Source organism: Anas platyrhynchos, chromosome 7 (genome assembly GCF_047663525.1).
Source record: "Anas platyrhynchos isolate ZD024472 breed Pekin duck chromosome 7, IASCAAS_PekinDuck_T2T, whole genome shotgun sequence".
Lineage (NCBI taxonomy): Eukaryota > Metazoa > Chordata > Aves > Anseriformes > Anatidae > Anas > Anas platyrhynchos.
In genome coordinates this window covers 25,068,195-25,078,283 of record NC_092593.1, presented here as the reverse complement: position 1 = coordinate 25,078,283, position 10,089 = coordinate 25,068,195, and the positions used below count along the sequence as shown (strand labels likewise).

The following is a 10,089-nucleotide window of genomic DNA, read 5'->3' as shown; positions in this document are numbered from 1 at the left end:
CCATCAAATTGCATGTCATCTGTTTATAAAGTGTTGCTCTTTGCTGAATTTTGATAGATTTTTCTGTAACGTTCCCTGGGAGAAAATTTTAATTTTGTTGCTGTTGTTCAATTGTCTCAATTTTCTTCTTAAGTGCTTCAATGTGTTTAGCAAAATCTGAACTTTTATTTCTTCACTAGTAGTAGCAATAGTCATAGCTGTAGTCCCAATGACAGAAAAGTGGTAACATTGTGTAAAAGCCAATACTTAAGCCTCTTAGCTCGAGCATTACGTTGTCCTATGCAATGTGGACCTGGAGAAAGGGAAAGAACAGAGATTGGAGTTGATGGCATTCACAGGCTTTGTTGAATTTTAGCACGTTAATCCAAAACCTGAAGGTTAGCTGCTACTTTGTTCTTAACATTTGCATTGTTTCCTTAGAGCGCTTTTATACTTGTTATCATTTATTACCATTTTAAAAGGAAATTTTAATGGTGTGTCTATGTTTCTGTATCCCTGTTGAGATTCTCCTTCCTTAAATCCCTTTGCAACCTCTTTTTCTCTCTTTCACTATTAATCTCTCCTTGTGTATGCTCACAGCCGCTGACAAATTTATTTATTGGTTACACAGTTTTGAGGATTGTGCTTTAAGAAAATGAAAGTCTAAGTGGTGTGGTGCATATCTTGTCTTACTGCTATATACAGCTATAAAGCACTAAACATTAAAGTAGATTTCTTGTGGTGTCATTAATTGCCCAACTATGAAAAAAAATTAGACATATTTCCTATATGATTTTAAGTGGGCACATAAGTGCCTCCATAATCCTGGCCCCGAAAGATTGCTGAAGAAAGAGCTTTGAACTGTGAATGGTCTTACCTTAGGTAATGGAAAGCAGTCAGCAGCAAAGACAACTTCACTGATACCATTGCAGTACTCCATCCATATTCAGTACAGTACACTGCCAACAAAACTATTCTGCATTCAGCCTAATAAACACTAACAAGCACACATCCATTGTATAGGCACAGTACTTCTCTAAGCTGCATGTTACCAGACTCAGAGGGAGAGAGCAGAGGAATAAATGGGCTCCTTCCAACATGACTGCAGCCAAAGCAGTGACTATTTGGGGTGATTTTTTTTCCCCCAGCAGCCACAGTCAACAAACCCCGCAGAGCCACTGGCTGTCAGAGGACGAGCTGCTTCTGTGCACAGCTGATCAAGAAACACTGCCAGACTGACAGCGCTTTGCACAGCCAGCCCGCTGCCCCTTCAGAGCAGCCCAGGGCTGAGTCTGCTCACATCCACACCAACCACTGACTTCACGAAGAAGGGCTGCAGAAACTGCAGAGGAGGAGGGTGTAAGAGATCTCCCTGTTTTCTATATTGGCTATTTTTATGCAGGCAAATGAAGGAATGGGGGAACCAAAACATAAAGAGGGAAGCAGATGTGTCCAGCACAACGCTTATACTGACAGAAATATGGGTTGAATGCATGTGTGGGGACTTCTAAAATTCCTTAAGTTACCTCTGTGTTTTCAGGTGCTGCTGTGTCTGAAAACTGTGGCCTTTAATGTTTCCATTTCAAGTGTTTGTTTTTTTCTTTGCAATTCAGCTTGGATAATTTGTGCTATAATATTTTTAGGGTGATAAACAACTGTGCTGAGTATATTCCCATTTTCCTTAAAAGAGTTAAAATGTTTTAAGATGAGTTTTATCCAAAAGAAGAAGAAGAAGAAAAAGCATTGGCTGCATAAAATCAAATAGCGTAAATAATAGGTCACTGAGCCGAATAGATTCTTCTGAGGCCCCTGATGCTATGACGAGCATGAATGTGCAATTTCTGCTGTACATGTTACAGATAATGGATTTTCAGCAGTCACTCAGAGGAATATCCTTTCAGATGCTGCATTTTATTTACAACAATAAATACCTTTAAATTGTTCATTAGAATACAGTTTATGGCAATGTTTTAGTAGGTTTATTCTGTAAATGCTTTCTAAGCTTTGCCAGAAGGGTGGCTAGATGGTAGCAACGAAAAATATGGTGGTACCACTGAGTTTTATAATGGTGATGTTTTATCCATACTGCTGTTTCACAGCAAGAACCATAGGAAGTGTTATATTCAGCATTCATTGAAAGTGCAAGAAATGCAGCTTCTGAACTAATCTAGGCCTGAAGTCTAGGGCAGATTATAAAAACACCTATTCTGGATTTTTTTTTTTAATTTGTGGTGCTATTGCGCAGCTCTCCCTTTTACCAGCATTTGCCAGAGAAGGAGAAAAAGTTGCTTCAAGGCGTTAGGTGTTGCACTGACAGTAGGGACCAGCAGCTGAAAAGCTTTGTGTGAGTCCTTGAAGTTCTCAGCCTGAGGTCACTTCCTGAGACCATGTCTAGTTATTGTGGTTAGCTCTGATTTCTGCACCAGTTATATGTCCAGCCTAGCCCACATATTGAAAATTTTCTGTTTTGGGGTTTCATGGATGAAATGGGTACAGAGAAGGATTGAAAAGACAGGTATCCTGACCAAAAACTCAAAACATGCATTAAAGCCTCTGGTCCCTCATAGCATGATCCAAGGTACACAGCCTCTCAGAGGAAGTTTGCAGACAACCTGCAGCTAATACTCCTGAGATGGATCTGAATGCTTTAATACCATTTCTGTGTCAAGGACTGAAGTTTGCTTTGGTAAGGCAGGAGCTGACCAGATTGGCTTCCTGCAAAACTAATTGTCTGTATGCAATCACTTTTAAAAGCTTCTGCTCTCAACAAAGGGCTATAGAACCATAAAGAAAATGTTGTCACAATAATACAAAGAAGGCTTAGCTATTCCACACGTATATTCCACAGTTTTAGTTGTCTGTATTTTCCCTAGAAAATTGGTAGGAAGGTCTTTTAAAGACTCCTTTTCAGCTGTAAGAAGCTGCAAAGTTTGGATTTTGTGCACTATTCTTTGCACTGTTTGCTGTATTCTTTCTTTACACAAAATAATAATTGAGTAAGCATCATGCACACTTAATACACAGTCCAACATCTGCCAGAGTTCAAATGCAGATTAACTTGCATGTGTTGTATTGCATTTCTGCCTCCTGGAAAAGGAACACACAATGTCATTTTTTCACATTCCCAGATTTTTCTTGACTAAAATTTAAGTACGAGATAGCCTGTTATTCCATACGTAAACACAAAGCTGTAATTAATACATAATGAATTTCAGACCTTGGACACAAGTTCAGTTTCCAGCAGGCAGGCAGAGCATATGACTTTATGTGTCAGATTTGTAACATGAATATTCCCACAACACGGTCCTCTAGAGAAAAATGCATGCTTGTTTTCACTCCTGTAAAATTTAAGCATGTCCAAAGTGATGTTTAGCATGGAAACAACTCTGCAGTGTGCAGTGCTGCTGTGTAATTATGAAGCATTTTAGAAAGTAGTTGCAATAGCTATTTTCCAGATATAAATATCCATTCCCTCTCACAGCAGCAAAAGTAATTATTCTTCTGTTGAGTAATAAGTGCTTGCTAACTTTCCCATCACCCCTAGATAGAAGTTTTGGTTTAAAAACACAACAGGAATGACGTTGCTTGGCATTCTTTAATTTATTTCTAGGAAAAGATTTATAGCAGTTTTTTATATTTCTCAAAAGAATATTCAAATGTTAGCTTCAGTGACAAATTAAATACCTTTTAATGAGAGACATACATGTATTGCTAGGCATGTGCATGTCTTACAGAATCTTACAAATAATCTTAAATGCATTGTAGAGTAATTTCAATAAACTTAATGTCCTTTGTCAATCCAAGTCTTCTTTTAAACAATTCAAGTCTTTGGAGATGTATGACCTTGAATAAGATACTGCTATCAGCCCACGCTCACATTGAAAAAAGGGGCAGATATAACACCAGGCAGCAAAGCTGAAAACTAGATTTGATAAATAATTTTCCCAAAATGATTTAACTGAAGGCTAACTGCTTATTGTTCAAGGCTAGACTCTCAGGCTTTTCTGAATTTATTTTCTGTGATTTAATTTTGTAATAACAACTCTGTGCTAAACATTCTAATTACCGTTTCTATATACAAAAGCATAATTTTAAGGAAAGCTGTTGTTTAAAGATAGTGGCCATATGCTTAGGACTTTTGGATTATATCTCTACTAAAATTTGAGGCAGTAATGAATTAGTACAATAGCACACACAACTTGCTGATTATCATCTTACTGATTCATACTGTTACCTTGAAAATAATCAGTGCTCTGACTTCTATGAATGATATTAAAACATATTCATATTAATGAATTATACAAAAAATGATCTTATGTCTTGCAGTTATTCATAAATTGAAGTTAGGAATTATCTTCTAAACAAAATCTGAATTACTACAAAAAAGCCAACAAAATCCAAGGCACTGAATGGAATATCCCTCCCCCTGTTGAGGGAGTTCAGCCACAACTTTGTGTACATCAGGTTTCTTTTGCATCAATTTAACAATCTTCTTCTTGACAATCAGTTGGAATGAAGCCTGACTTTATATGGCTAGAGTTTATATTGGTCTTAATCTCAACAGTTAAAAACAGCAGTGATGACAGAAAAGAACCTGCTTAAAAAAATAAACCAACCATCTTAAGAAAACAAACAAACAAATAAAAATGAATTTCAAAGTCACTGAGCAATTTTAAATAACTCTGGCACCTCAATTTAACCACCATTGTTTTTAAGCTTATTGCATATACAGATTTGATTTTAAACAGTAAACTACAAGAGTTTATCTTGCTCCCTTGTTTCATAAAAAATCTGGATTTAAAGCTTCTGTCCCTAAATGTAAGATGGATGTTCTGTTAGCACAAGTCTGGCAGCAGACCATGGGTAATGTTATGCATGGTGTAGTGTGGGCAGAAGGTAGCTGCTAGGGGTAGCTATAGCCTGCTCTAGTCAGCTGGACCAAATGAATCCTGTAACATGCCCAGCAATTTATATTGGCATTCAAGCTGGCTGCAGGAAGGAAGTTAAACGATGACTTCTTAGTGCTGAAGCCATGGGCCAGCAGCTTTCTGGGAAAGACCCAAACCAATGCTGATCTTGTAAGTCCAGAGGACTTTACTGCTGTCATCACTAGGGTAAGGCTGTGATGTTCTGTATCACACTAGCATCTAGTCATCTTTTACCTGCTATCCAGTTTGTCTAGCAATAGTATTTGACCTGAAATATGAAATCACCATGGAAACTAGTTAGTGTGTAAAGTATAGAGGTAACGTGGGTATTACAGCTTTCTTGTTCATGCTGTTACAGAACAGGCTTCTGAATATGCAGAGTACCTCAGTTCTCTCATTTAGCAAAGTTATGTTTAATCAGCAAAGGATGTTATTTATTGGAGGTGACTTTTCATACGATAGAGTGGTGTTTAGTCAAGCGTGAGATGTGTTACCTTGGATCTCAGATAAGAAAGTGAGGTATTAATCAAACTCAGAGCATCTTCAAGTTTGGTCCTAGTTCTAACATGCTGAAGCAGGAAAAATGATACAAACGTGAATAAATGGACTTGATGATCCTTAAGGGTCCCTTCCAACTCAGGATATTCTATGATTCTATGAAATATAGAACAGAAAATAGGAGAAAATGTTTCTAAGTCTCATACTAGAGAGATTCTGGAAGAGCTTTCTACTAATACTAGGACTGTTTCAAACGTGGAACTCTGTTTCTGTAGGGCATTAATTTACAGTAAAGTTTCAGTGTTGAATGGCTGGCCTTGATTAACTGAGAATTTCCTTTCAGTATTTTGGAGGCTGCAAATGTGCAGGTGGACATATAATATCTCTCATCTGCACTACAGCAATAATTTGGTAGGAACATTCACAGTAACGTTGTTAGTATGGTTAAAGCATTGGGAGGATCAGGGCTTCAGCTTTCCATAATTTAGTAAAAAGATTTTATAATTCTGAAATGATAAGTACTAGAAAAGAACAAACTACAAACACAAAACAAAACCAACCAAACAAAACAGCTTTAAAAGTCTGCTGTCATACATTCAGAGGTGGCTGTGGTCCTGCAATGCAAATCAGAAATCTCAAGGAATGTCCTTAGAGTGTATTGGACTTCTCTTATTTGCTTCATTTCCCAAAAGAATGAGTGATCTTGTGAGTCACAAAGTTAGGTGCACTTAGAAATATGTATTTCATTTGTGCACTTTCCGTGTGATTGCTTGTATCCAGGAATGCAGTGCACACCTAATAAATGTCTTCAGTCAAACTCAGATTTCACAAAGATTATTTAAAAGTACACCTCTAACTGTAAACATGCATTACTTTATATTAACAGAAGTTTTAAGTCTGAGTAGATTTTACAGTATAAAACAGCAGCTTCTTTATCTCTATATGAGTCAAGTGAATAATTCACCATGAATAATTTATAAGATGAATTGAGGTTCCTCTTTCATGTACCACCTACATGAACTAATTTCATTTATTTTACTCTTTGCTTTTTTCATCTTTTTTTATATATTATTATTTCCTTTAATTGCAAGGTAGCATGTGCATCTGAAAGCTGAGCTTCCTTACCTATTGGTACTTGGTCAAGTAAGCCGTGTTTTTTATTCTGAATGGATGAGCAGAATATAAATATGTTGTGGAAGCAAATGTTTTAATTACAGATCTAAAATCTGCTTATGACAAATGCTGCTTAATATGAAACATGCTCTGAGAAGTTATTACCAGGAGTAATGTGAATGGGATAAGATGATTACATAAATCAAATACATCAAGTCGATCAGAATAACCTCTCAGTTTGTGTGTATCTGCAGGTATTTTTATGGTGATTCCTCTGTTGGAATAGATATATAGGAGGTACATTGCCTGTTTAAAAGGATCCAAAGTACCCCCGAGGAATACAACAGTAAGTGCAGGCAGAGAGCATGCTTTCTTGCTCTGTGGTGCCTTTTAGGAAGATCTCATTATATGACCTTGGTACATCAAAGACTGTCTCCAGTATACAGGTTAGGGCAGTCTCAGTCCTCTTTAAATTTATGCCAACAGCTAAACCTATTCCAAGCTGTCTCAAAATAAAGAAAGTAGGAGATACCTCCCTTCTGTGTCTGTGCTAAGCTCGCACCATATCAGAATGAATCAGGCCTATGATATCTACTTTATAAAGAGTTTCAGACTCTTAATCCTATTTAAATTTTAATGTGAAGGCTTGTTATAGTTTCTATAATTTGAGGCATTAAAAGCAGATGAAGCATCTTTAATCATAAAAGCTTCATTGCTCTAATTTATGATACCTGCATTTTAAGCCTTACCATAAAGTGGATTGTGTTTGGGGGATGATAGTTCACAGTAAGGAAATGTGATCCATCAGGAAACCTGTTTACATTAAAACACTTTGACAGCGGCAGTAATTAAACCTGTTTCCCAGGTGCAGAGCAATATTTTAAATGCCCCTCTGGCTACAATGCCATTCAGGTTTGTCTGTCTTTCTCCCTTACCATCTATTGCAAAAACAAGGTAATAAGGAGAGGGCAAAATACAAGGAGGGTTGGACTAGCAATTAATAAACTAAGTATATAATCAGAACACTAAAATCTCATTTTAGCTGATTTGTGTACTACTTTGTATAACACAAACATATAACGCATCTTTTGTGCCTTTCCACATGCCTGAGAAACAGTAAAAGGGAATTCATGGCACCAGTGCTTGCTGTTATGACAAGTTATAGCCTAATATGATCATTTCTGACTTTGAAACATGAATTAGCTTCAGAACACTACTACACAAACATTTTTATGCAGCATGTGATGTTCCTGTGAACCTTTCTTTAAGTAACACTGCATAAAGACTGGCAAATCCTAAAAACTTGATGAACTCATGAAAGCATAATTTGGACAAGTACATGCTTGTGCCATGAAGCCAAGGATAAGATCTATTTAATTTACAGCACAGATCAAACGCTGCTCGGTGTTATCCTACTAAAACTCTATTAAGACCCCACTCCCAGGCTAACTTGCTTCCGATCAGCCTCCTCCTTAAAATCCCCAAACTGACAGGTGAACGTGTACTTAACCACCCACTCATTGATACCCTTTGGGAGCAACCAGTCTGCCTTGCCACCAGGACAGCTGGCCACAGTACTCATTACCAAACCATCTGCCTGAAACCTCTGAAAGAAATCTTTGCTAGCAGGGTCCCAGGCGTGGGTGAGCTCTTGTTTTAAGAGCCAGCACACAGTTTTCCTTTTTGGAAGGCTTGGCCCTGGGACACCTAGCTGTTTGACCCTTGCCTGCTTTTCACCACATAGTCCAGATCACTACATTAAAAGTGGACAGCTCAGTAAATATGGCTGTGTTTGAAGGGAGGCAGTGATTCTCATGACAGGAAAAGCAGTCCATCTGTGGGAAGTTTTGAGAGGCAACAGGACAGTCACAGCAAGTCTGAGAAAGAAAGGCTTTAGTACCGCTGTATTTCATAGCCGAGACTGTCTGCCCTTTCTATTGCAATATTTTCTACAGCAGATGAATGGAGAATTATCACTATTTCTAAATGCCTGAGAGTCTACACACCATGTGCTTAACTGAAGTATTTATCATTTAAGAACACCTTTAAAGATATCAGAAAGCCATAACTACTGAAATACTGAATGTAATTATTATTGTTCCTACACAGCTTATATGTGAATACATGCCGCTCCCCAGAGCTTGAATTTGCAGGAAATGAAATAGAACAGCTTTTCTCCTCTTTCATGTATGCTTTTCCATATTGCGAAATAAGGTATTGCACGAAACTGGCATGTCACTCGTACAATCTATAGTAATCGCAATAAAGCCTTCATTGCTGAATCAAACACTGGGAACACCTTTGTATTCAGTGCTAATCCCATGCTTTGCTGGGCTGTGCACCAGCTCTGCCTGCCCCATGGCCAGGAAGCTCTGTAGAAATCTTAGTAACATGGGACTGTGCCTGCTGTAAATGAGACCCACTTCACAGTAAAAGGAATTTTTGAGTGTTTATTGCTTTCCATAAATATATAAGAATATACAAATATGTGTTGAAAAGAAAAAAAAAAAAAGCCACTGTTTGCCGCCCATCGTATTGATAATGGAAGTGATCTGATTTAGCATAGCTATAAAGATCATGTTTTTACATGTGTAGTCCAGAAACTACTCATTTAAAAACCACAACAAAGTATCTTAACAGAGATGTTGCCAATAAAAAAGAAAATACAGTCATTATTCATATACTTATCATCAGAGGGCATAAACAAGCATAGTGAGTAAACTCACAATGCTCTCCTGGTCCTAATGGCTCTACGTGCTGCTCTGCTGAAGCACTGCACACTTGTGTTTGCCTGGGTTTCAAGGTGCCTGCAGCACCTGAGGGCTGTCTGCTAAGAAGCCTAAGAGATACCTGTTACGAGTCACTGTGAAACCTGTGCGACAGGAAAGATTGTGGTTTGCAACAGTAACTTGTTTAAGTCTTACAAAACATCAGCTCTGTGCCACTGTGTGCTGGTGCTGTGTCTGTTTAGTGTTTATATACCTACAGTCAAAGGACTTCTGTAACCACAGGACTGGGTGATGTCTTGTCTTGTTCATTGGGGAATTAATTGTACTTGTTTTAGAGTTAGCTGTTAAAGAGATTAGGAAGGTGAAGCATAGCAGGATAGCCGTGGTTGCATGGCAACTGAAAAGAACAGTAACATCTGGTAGTCTTAATTTTTTTCAAACCTATAGATCTTTGTGCCATTGTGTGACTATTATTATTCCTACCACCATGCCTTGCTTTTCCTATTTCTTAGTCAATAGGTAATATCCTCCATGTTGCCAGCTAACCCAAGGGCAAAATTAAATATAACATCGGACGCTGTGATACTAAAGTCAGTTTTCTAAGTCTCAGGTTTTGCTAGCCCCAGAGGATACTCTCAAGAAGCTGCATAAATGAAAAGGTCTATCCCTCATACAAAAGATGTGCTTTAAGGTTAGTCGGCCAGTGCTGTTAGCTGCTTGCAAGTATGGTGTCTCTCCTCTCTGCTCAAACAGTAGATCTATTTGAAATTTTGTTTACTTTCCTCCCCCTGGGCCATTTCTTTCCTGTTAGAAGAGCAGGAAGACCAGGCCATCCGTCACAA

General features: G+C 38.0%; 1 long non-coding RNA gene across 3 annotated transcripts in view; it reads left to right on the top strand.

Moving 5' to 3' along the window:
• Positions 1–1,211: 1,211 nt before the first annotated feature.
• The window catches only part of LOC106020349 (uncharacterized), a 190,958-nt gene continuing 182,080 nt past the window's right edge, over positions 1,212–10,089 (top strand). For 2 of the 3 annotated variants that reach the window (XR_011810693.1, XR_011810690.1), the window contains exon 1: positions 1,219–1,338. This is a non-coding gene — a long non-coding RNA (uncharacterized lncRNA). Of the gene's footprint in view, positions 1,339–10,089 lie in introns of all 3 variants that reach the window. The other variant, XR_011810695.1, reaches the window with a different exon arrangement.